This window comes from Ranitomeya variabilis, chromosome 3 (genome assembly GCF_051348905.1).
Source record: "Ranitomeya variabilis isolate aRanVar5 chromosome 3, aRanVar5.hap1, whole genome shotgun sequence".
Classification (NCBI taxonomy): Eukaryota; Metazoa; Chordata; class Amphibia; order Anura; family Dendrobatidae; genus Ranitomeya; species Ranitomeya variabilis.
Genome location: NC_135234.1, coordinates 647,137,799 through 647,147,884, shown reverse-complemented (window position 1 = coordinate 647,147,884; position 10,086 = coordinate 647,137,799). Strand labels below are relative to the sequence as shown.

Below are 10,086 nucleotides of genomic sequence, written 5' to 3'. Positions count from 1 at the left end.
GCCCTTTCAAGGAGTTTTGTGCCTGATTCTCCTGGGGTTCCTGAGCCAGCTGGTATTCTCAGAGAGGGGGTAGTTCTGTCTGCCATCTCCCCTGATTTGCGGCGGATGCTGCAGGAGTTCCAGGCTGATAGACCTGACCGTTGTCCAGCGGAGAAACTGTTTGTCCCTGATAGATGGACTAATAGAGTTATCTCTGAGGTTCATTGTTCGGTGTTGGCTGGTCATCCTGGGATTTTTGGTACCAGAGATTTGGTGGCTAGGTCCTTTTGGTGGCCTTCTTTGTCGCGGGATGTGCGTTCTTTTGTGCAGTCTTGTGGGACTTGTGCTCGGGCAAAGCCCTGCTGTTCTCGTGCCAGTGGGTTACTTTTGCCCGTGCCGGTCCCGAAAAGGCCCTGGACGCATGTTTCCATGGATATTATTTCAGATCTTCCTGTTTCTCAAAGGATGTCGGTCATCTGGGTGGTTTGTGATCGCTTCTCTAAAATGGTCCATTTGGTACCCTTGCCTAAATTGCCTTCTTCCTCTGATTTGGTTCCATTATTTTTCCAACATGTGGTTCGTTTGCATGGCATTCCGGAGAACATCGTGTCTGACAGAGGTTCCCAGTTTGTTTCAAGGTTTTGGCGTTCCTTTTGTGCTAAGATGGGCATTGATTTGTATTTTTCTTTGGCTTTCCATCCTCAGACAAATGGCCAAACCGAACGAACCAATCAAACCTTGGAAACCTATCTGAGATGCTTTGTTTCTGCGGATCAGGATGATTGGGTGACCTTCTTGCCATTGGCTGAGTTCGCCCTTAATAATCGGGCCAGTTCGGCTACTTTGGTTTCGCCTTTTTTTTGTAATTCTGGTTTTCATCCTCGTTTTTCTTCAGGGCAGGTTGAGCCTTCGGACTGTCCTGGTGTGGATTCTGTGGTGGACAGGTTGCAGCAAATTTGGACTCATGTGGTGGACAATTTGACCTTGTCCCAAGAGAAGGCTCAACGTTTCGCTAACCGCCGTCGCCGTGTTGGTCCCCGACCGTGTTGGGGATTTGGTTTGGTTATCATCTCGTTATGTTCCTATGAAGGTTTCTTCTCCTAAAGGCCCCGTCTCACATAGCGAGATCGCTAGCGAGATCGCTGCTGAGTCACAAGTTTTGTGACGCAACAGCGACCTCAGTAGCGATCTCGCTATGTGTGACACGTACCAGCGATCAGGCCCCTGCTGTGAGATCGCTGGTCGTGTCAGAATGGCCTGGACCTTTTTTTGGTCGTTGAGGTCCCGCTGACATCGCTGAATCGGTGTGTGTGACACCGATCCAGCGATGTCTTCACTGGTAACCAGGGTAAACATCGGGTTACTAAGCGCAGGGCCGCGCTTAGTAACCCGATGTTTACCCTGGTTACCAGCGTAAATGTAAAAAAAAACAAACACTACATACTCACCATCTGATGTCCGTCAGGTCGCTTGGCGTCTGCTTCCTGCTCTGACTGAGCCACCGTAAAGTGAGAGCACAGCAGTGACGTCACCGCTGCGCTCTGCTCTCACTGTACGGCGGCTCAGTCAGAGCAGGAAGCAGACGCCAAGGGACCTGACGGGCAACAGATGGTGAGTATGTAGTGTTTGTTTTTTTTTTACATTTACGCTGGTAACCAGGGTAAACATCGGGTTACTAAGCGCGGCCCTGCGCTTAGTAACCCGATGTTTACCCTGGTTACCCGGGTGCTGCAGGGGGACTTCGGCATCGTTGAAGACAGTTTCAACGATGCCGAAGTCGTTCCCCTGATCGTTGGTCGCTGGAGAGAGCTGTCTGTGTGACAGCTCCCCAGCGACCACACAGCGACCACACAGCGACGCTGCAGCGATCAGCATCGTTGTCTGTATCGCTGCAGCGTCGCTGTGTGAGACGGGGCCTTAAGTTTAAGCCTCGTTTCATTGGTCCTTATAAGATTTCTGAAATTCTTAATCCTGTATCATTTCGTTTGGCCCTTCCTGCTTCTTTTGCCATCCATAATGTGTTCCATAGGTCGTTGCTGCAGAGATATGTGACACCTATGGTTTCCTCCGTTGATCCTCCTGCTCCGGTGTTGGTCGAGGGGGAGTTGGAGTATGTGGTGGAGAAGATTTTGGATTCTCGTATTTCGAGATGAAAACTTCAGTACTTGGTCAAATGGAAGGGCTATCGTCAGGAAGATAATTCCTGGGTTGTTGCCTCTGATGTCCATGCTGCTGATTTAGTTCGTGCCTTTCATTTGGCTCGTCCTGATCGGCCTGGGGGCTCTGGTGAGGGTTCGGTGACCCCTCCTCAAGGGGGGGGTACTGTTGTGAATTCCGTTCTCGAACTCCGTCCTGTGGTCATGAATGGTACTTCAGTGAGTTCTGTCCGTGGACTCCCTCTGGTGGCTGTGAGTGGAGCTGCTGGTTCTGAGATTCCTTCCCCACCTGCCCTCGTTTGGGGCTAGGCTGGATTCTCTATTTAACTCCACTCAGATCATTACTCCATGCCAGCCGTCAATGTTCTAGTACTGGTTCAGATCTCTCCTGGATCTTTCTGAGGACCTGACTACTCCAGCAAAAGCTAAGTTCTGGCTTGTTCATTTGTTACTTATGGTTTTTCTTGCTAAGTTCTAGTCCAGCTTGCTATTGTGAAACTTCCTGGCTAGCTGGAAGCTCTGGGGGTGCAGAGTGGCACCACCGCACCGTGAGTCGGTGCGGGGGTATTTTTTGCACACTCTGCGTGGTTTTTGTAGTTTGTTGTGTTGACCGCAAAGATCCCTTTTCTATACTCAATCTGTTTAGTTAGACTGGCCTCTCTTTGCTAAAGCCTATTTCATCCTGTGTTTGTGATTTCCTCTTAACTCACAGTCAATACTTGTGGGGGACTGCTTTTACCTTTGGCGAAATTTCTCTGAGGCAAGTGAGGCTTTGTTTCCTTTCTTTAGGGGTAGTTAGCTCTTAGGCTGTGAAGAGGCGTCTAGGCAGAGTCAGGCACGCTCCACGGCTATTTCTAGTTGTGTTGATAGGAGTAGGGTTTGCGGTCAGCAGAGTTCCCATTTCCCCAGAGCTCGTCCCGATTCCTTGTTTAACTATCAGGTCTTTCCTGGTGCACCTAACCACCAGGTCCATAACAGTCATGGTGTGGTGGTATTTATCTCTTGTATGTAGTATTATTCAGGCACCAGGTAGTGGTAATATATGGTCTGGTCATGGTGTGATGGCATTTGACCCTAGTGTGTGATATTATTCAATCATTATGTAGAGGGAATATTTGATCTGGTCATGGTGTGGCGGTATTTATCCTTTGTATGTGGTATTATTTGGTCACTATGTGGAGGTATTATGTAGTCTAGTCATTGTGGGATGTTATTTTGCACATATTTCCTGCTGAGGCCAGAGATTAGTTGCAGGTGACAGATGTGCAGGTAGTCATCTTTTCCAATTTGAGCAGGTTTCTTTAGTGCTAATTTTCAAAACTTGTAGAAAGCCCTTTAAAAATATTCACCATACTAAGAAGTGAATGACAGTGACTGGGACAAAATGTGCTGGACAGGAGGCAATGAGGTGGGTAACGTAGGGTGGGAAGGGTTAAGCGCATTTACTTTTAGTTACTGTTACTTGTATTTTGTGGTTGAGGAAAATAGGCTGTCATATGAACAAAGTACCGTATATGTTAATAGATCTTGGAATAAAAATAAGTTCCACAGTTGGATGTGTTAAAAATAAATGTTCCTGTGGTGAGATAATCTTATAAATGTTCCCCTGCTGTGTACTGTGTAGAGTCTGCGTCTGACCGTGCAGGAACATGGTCTGATCATACCACAGCTCCTGGGAAGGGGAGGAAGCAAAAGAGAGGATATAGACAGGACAGCTGGGAATCACAGCTGATTCTTTCTGTGAGGTAAAACTGTTTAAAAATAAGCAGTAAAAGCTTTGCTTCACAGCAGAGGCATAGCTAAGGGTTTAGCTAGGAGGAGATGGGGCAAACTTTTGAATGGGCCGCTAGCTAGGTAATCATGCTTACAACTACGGTGGCGCACCGTAACTGAGGGTATATGAGAGCCTCAGTAGATGACCGTGCAGTTACTGAAAAAAAATCTTTATACAAAGACCAACACTGATATTACCACCATATGGGGACCATATATCATAGATCAGAGTACAGTTATATAAAGTGACTTACAGGTGATGTTATTTCTAATGGAATTATTAATTTTTCCTGTCTTTTCCATCTTGCCAAGACCGATATACCAAGTTCTTCCAACCAAGAATCATCTGCAGAGGTTACAACAAAGACACATTTCCAGCACCTCCTCATCCTACTGATACCCCAATGCTGAGTTGCTGCCGTAAGTGTCCCTGTTACTGAACCTACTGTGTGGTATAAACTAGTGCCCCACATAGTAATACCCACCAGGGCCGCCATCAGGGCATTAATACCCTTACTGGTGTACCGGACCCAGTGAGCATAAGCAAGGAGGAGTGGCCTGAACTGGGTAAGATATGCTAGCAGCGTGTTTCACTCACTCGGGGCCCACCACTTTGCTTCTGCTTACCGGGCTCCTAGGCAGTTAACTTCGGGACCTGAATGCTGGATCGAAAGCGTGATGCTCCGAACCTCCTGAGGGCACGTTCTTCCAGAGCAGCCTGATACAGCAGCACTGCCTTTCCCTAACTCCTCTCCTGCGCCTGGGAGCACAACACATAGATGTCACCGCTCCTGTAAGTGTCTGTGCTCCACGCAGGAGATCAGCTACATGAAAGCCAAGAGCTGCTGCACTCACTGCTCTGCTTTGGCTGCTGCTGCACTCACTGCTCTGCTCTGGCTTCTGCTGCACTCAGTCTCACTGCTCTGCTCAGCTGCTGCAATCTTCAGACAGTGCAGACTCTGCCTGCTCTCCTGAGCTTCCTGCAGAGCAGAGCAGACTGCTGCCTCCAGGATGAAGAAGCCTCCACTCTGCAGCCCACAGGTTTGTTCTTAGAACAGGATGAGGGATACGTGTCCCCCTGCCCCCTTTTCACCACTTTGCTTCTGCTTACCGGGCTCCTAGGCAGTTAACTTCGGGACCTGAATGCTGGATCGAAAGCGTGATGCTCCGAACCTCCTGAGGGCACGTTCTTCCAGAGCAGCCTGATACAGCAGCACTGCCTTTCCCTAACTCCTCTCCTGCGCCTGGGAGCACAACACATAGATGTCACCGCTCCTGTAAGTGTCTGTGCTCCACGCAGGAGATCAGCTACATGAAAGCCAAGAGCTGCTGCACTCACTGCTCTGCTTTGGCTGCTGCTGCACTCACTGCTCTGCTCTGGCTTCTGCTGCACTCAGTCTCACTGCTCTGCTCAGCTGCTGCAATCTTCAGACAGTGCAGACTCTGCCTGCTCTCCTGAGCTTCCTGCAGAGCAGAGCAGACTGCTGCCTCCAGGATGAAGAAGCCTCCACTCTGCAGCCCACAGGTTTGTTCTTAGAACAGGATGAGGGATACGTGTCCCCCTGCCCCCTTTTCACCACTATTGCTTCTCACCAGTAGCGTAGCTACCGGGGGGCAGAGGGTGCGGGCGCCCCGGACCCGGTGCTCTGAGGGGGCCCACCCGGAGCTACACTACTGTAACAGTAGTTACATTCTGTGGCAGAGCAGGGAGAATCGATTTCTCTGCTTGCCACCCGGCTGCTGTGGGGCCCCTGAGCAGGCGGGGGGCCCGGTGCCAGCAGTGGGCCCACCCACCATCATTGGAAGATCAGCTGTACCGGCATTCAGCCAATACAGCTGACCGCAATGATGGGAGAAGGAGCGCTACGCTCCTTCTCCCATCATCTCCCTGTCAGTGTCGGTGTCTGACGTCGCCGACACTGACAGCAGGCGTGATGACGTCACTGCCCGGCACCCGCTGTCAGGAGATCAGCGGGAGCAGTGCAGGAATTTACATTAGAGATTAAGTATTTGGATGTTTAACCCCTCTCTGTCCTCTGACTATTATACAGTAGCAAATATGCATTCTGGCGCAAATCAAGTAATCACCTATCCCAAAGACACATTCACACATTCAGTATTTGGTCTGGATTTTACATCAGTATTTGTAATCCAAAAGTAGGAGTGTGTGAAAAATGCAAAAGTAGTGACATGTTTCTATTATACTTTTCCACTGATTTTTCTGCTCCTGATTTTGGCTTAAAAAAATAATGTAAAATACTGAACGTGTGAACGTGGCTTGATGATAAGTGCTAACCTATTGATTGATGGGGGTCTGACTTCTGGGACCCACACTGATAAGCCAAATGTGGAACTTTTATCCCCATTAGAACGGAGCTCATGTGCGACTCGACCACTGATCCATTCATTTCCTCAGTGGCTGCACTTGGCTTTTTCTGGAAGCCCCAAAGAGCATGAATGCAGTTGCAGACAGATATCCCACATGCCACTGCATTTTAAAATGGAGATAAAAGTTCTCCATTCTTCAGATCATTGCGATTTCCAATGGTTGGATTTTTCCAAGAGAGGGTGGTGGGTCTGTGGAAGCTATGAGGGGTAGAGGTGGAGCTAGGGTGGAGGCTGGGTGGAGTGTCAAGGGGGCCCAAAAATGTTGCCAGTATGGGGCCCTGAAACTCCTGGTGGCATCCCTGGAGGACAGAAGTGGAGTTTTTACAAGAGAGGGTGGTGGGACTGTAGAAGGTTTGAGAGGTGGAGGCGGGACTTGGAGTTTCAAGGGGGCCCCTAAAATTTTGCCAGTATGGGGCCCCAAATTTCCTAGTGGCAGCCCTGATGCCCACCACTATGCCCATTGTAACATAAATCGCCTCCTTTATGCGCTCTAGATGGTACATCATACCTCTAGAATATATTAATGCCCTGTGCTAGTGCCTTAAAAAATAGTTCCCATATTTTGCACTTGTAGAGCAACAGAGTTGGCAAAGGTGTGATAGACGGTCAGTGACCCAGGAAAGTTAAAAAACAATGTCTCTTTTAATGGTCAGCATATTTAAAAACAGAAAGCAAATAGTATCCTCCGGATCGCAGCCAGGAAACAAGATAGTCCATAACCGGGATCGGTTGCCATGGGCGACTACACCACTGTGTACGCTGAAAGGTGCCAGATTTTTTGGCTCCGCTTGGCTCCATGTTGATTCATGCAGGCTAAGCTCTGCAGAGCCTCCTGCTATGCATACTTGCAAACCAAAACTGACAGACCCAACCCTCTGCTGCATGGTTTTTACAAGGAACCTGTGGCCGTAGGCCACTACCATCCTGTAGTCTGCTTAAAATATAAAAGCCTATGGCGGGTTGTCTTAAATCTGCCTTGGGCAAATAGCTTGCCCAAGACCAACTCTTACTTTTATTTTGCACTGCAATCCCAGCTCAGCCTATGACTGCAATGCACTCCCGCGGCCTCAATATGCTTCTGTGCGCATCCTGGGGGACACATAGCAACCCTCGCATATGACACCGGCCATTGCCTCAAACACTATAGAAAGCTATTATGCAAACACTGTGCTCCTTTGACAGTCATAATTTCCTGAGTACCCCTATAACAATAAGTGCCCACTTAACATTTAACAATGTCCCGAGTGCCCACCTGTACAGCTCCCTTCTACACAGTATGATGTCCCCACAACTCCCCTCTACAGTGTGATGCTCCCCTAGACACATTATAATGACCCCCAAACTGTAAAATGCCCTCACAGTAGCCCCATCACTGATAATGGCCACTTAGTAGCCGCCACTGTTTGATACTCCCCAAACTGTATGATGGCTCCCACACTGTATGATGGCCCACTGTAGCCCCTACACTGTATGATTGCCCCCACAGTAGCCCTCAATCTGTATCATGCCCCCACGCAGTATGATGGCCACACATTAGCTTATATGCTGTATGATGCCCCCCTCACTGTAAGATGGCCCTCACATAAGTTCCCACACTGTATTATGGCTCCTGCAGTAGAATTCACACTGTATGATGTTCCCAGCGGTAGCTCCCATTTGTATCATGGACCATTTAATAGCCCCCACACTGCATCAGGGTCTCCTAAATAGCCCTCACTCTATATCATGACCCCTTTAACATACCTCCCAACCGTCCCAGATCCAGCGGGACAGTCCCGATTTTGAGACTCTGTCTCGCTGTCCTGTCCTCTTACTTTTCCCACACTGGACACTGACACTTGCACATTGCTCGCTCTGGCAGCCGGGTGTCCAGCTCAGTACAACGCAGGGCTTTGAAGCTGTGGTGAGGAGACACATGGCGGATGTGAGTGTGGTGCAGGTGGCGGGAGCAAAGTTCAACTCTCCCCCCGGTGAAGATGCTGGCAGCCTGGCTGACGCAATGTAAGAAGCAGCGGGGCCGTCTGTTGTGAATTAGACTTTTTTGGCTCCCTGTTGTGGTCACTAGTGATATGACTCTGGGATTGTCTTTCCTCAGTTTGGCACCCACCTGGGTCGTTAGTCCAGGGGTGTTGCTATATAAACTTCCTGGTTTCTCAGTCCAGTGCCTGGCATCATTGTAATCAGTTCCTTTCTGTTTGCTCCTGTCTGCTGGTCTTGGATCTTGCAAAATTAAGCTAAGTCCTGCTTCCTTGTTTTTTGGTCATTTGCTTGCTCTTATTTTTTGTCCAGCTTGTACTAAATGTGATTCCTGATTTTGCTGGAAGCTCTAGGGGGCTGGTGTTCTCCCCCCGGGCCGTTAGACGGTTCGGGGGTTCTTGAATATCCAGCGTGGAAATTTTGATAGGGTTTTTGCTGACCATATAAGTCATCTTACTATATTCTGCTATTAGTCAGTGGGCCTCACTTTGCTAAATATCTAGTTCATTCTTACGTTTGTCTTTTCTCCTTACCTCACCGTTATTATTTGTTGGGGGCTTGTATCCAACTTTTGGGGTCTTTTTTCTGGAGGCAAGAAAGGTCTATCTTTTCCCTTCTAGGGTTAGTTAGTTCTCCGGCTGGCGCGAGACGTCTAGAACCAACGTAGGCACGTTCCCCGGCTGCTGCTATTTGTGGTGCTAGGATTAGATATATGGTCAGCCCAGTTACCACTGCCCTATGAGCTGGTTTTTTGTGTTTGCAGACTTGGTATGTACTTTTGAGACCCTCTGCCATTTTGGTCATAACAGTATGCCAGGCCAAGGTTGAATGTTTAATGCATTGCAGAAGTGGGATTACAAGAAAGGAAAGTCTGAGTTTTTTTTTTTTTTTTTCTTTCCCCTCTTTTTTCCTCCCCTTTACCTCTGAGTGGCTTGTGCTTGCTGCAGACATGAATGTCCAGACTTTGATTACAAGTGTGGATCAGCTTGCTGCTCGTGTGAAGGGCATACAAGATTTTGTTACCAGTAGTCCAATGTCTGAACCTAAAATACCTATTCCTGAACTGTTCTCTGGAGACCGATTTAAGTTTAGGAATTTCAGGAATAATTGTAAATTGTTTCTATCTCTGAGACCCCGTTCATCTGGAGACTCAGCTCAGCAAGTAAAAATTGTTATCTCTTTCTTACGGGGCGACCCTCAGGATTGGGCCTTCTCGCTAGCGCCAGGAGATCCGGCATTGGCAAATATTGATGCGTTTTTTCTGGCGCTCGGATTGCTTTACGAGGAACCCAATCTTGAAATTCAGGCAGAAAAAGCCTTGCTGGCTATCTCTCAGGGCCAGGATGAAGCTGAAGTGTATTGCCAAAAATTTTGGAAATGGTCCGTGCTTACTCAGTGGAATGAGTGTGCTCTGGCCGCAAATTTCAGAAATGGCCTTTCTGAAACCATTAAGAATGTGATGGTGGGTTTCTCCATTCCTACAGGTCTTAATGATTCCATGGCGCTGGCTATTCAAATTGACCGGCGTTTGCGGGAGCGCAAAGCCGCGAATCCTCTGGTGGTGTTGTCTGAACAAACACCTGATTTAATGCAATGTGGTAGAATTCAGACTAGAAATGAACGGAAAAATCATAGACGTCAGAATGGGTTGTGTTTTTACTGTGGTGATTCTACACATGTTATATCAGCATGCTCTAAACGCCTAACTAGGGTTGTTAGTCCTGTCGCCATTGGTAATTTTCAACCTAAATTTATTTTGTCTGTGACTTTAATTTGCTCATTGTCCTCCTACCCTGTTATGGCGTTTGTGGAT

The 10,086-nt window shown here is 48.3% G+C and overlaps 1 pseudogene; it reads left to right on the top strand.

Annotated features, from left to right (window-relative positions):
- The first annotated feature begins 8,211 nt into the window (after positions 1–8,211).
- The window catches only part of LOC143817760 (serine/arginine-rich splicing factor 9 pseudogene), a 73,919-nt pseudogene continuing 72,044 nt past the window's right edge, over positions 8,212–10,086 (top strand).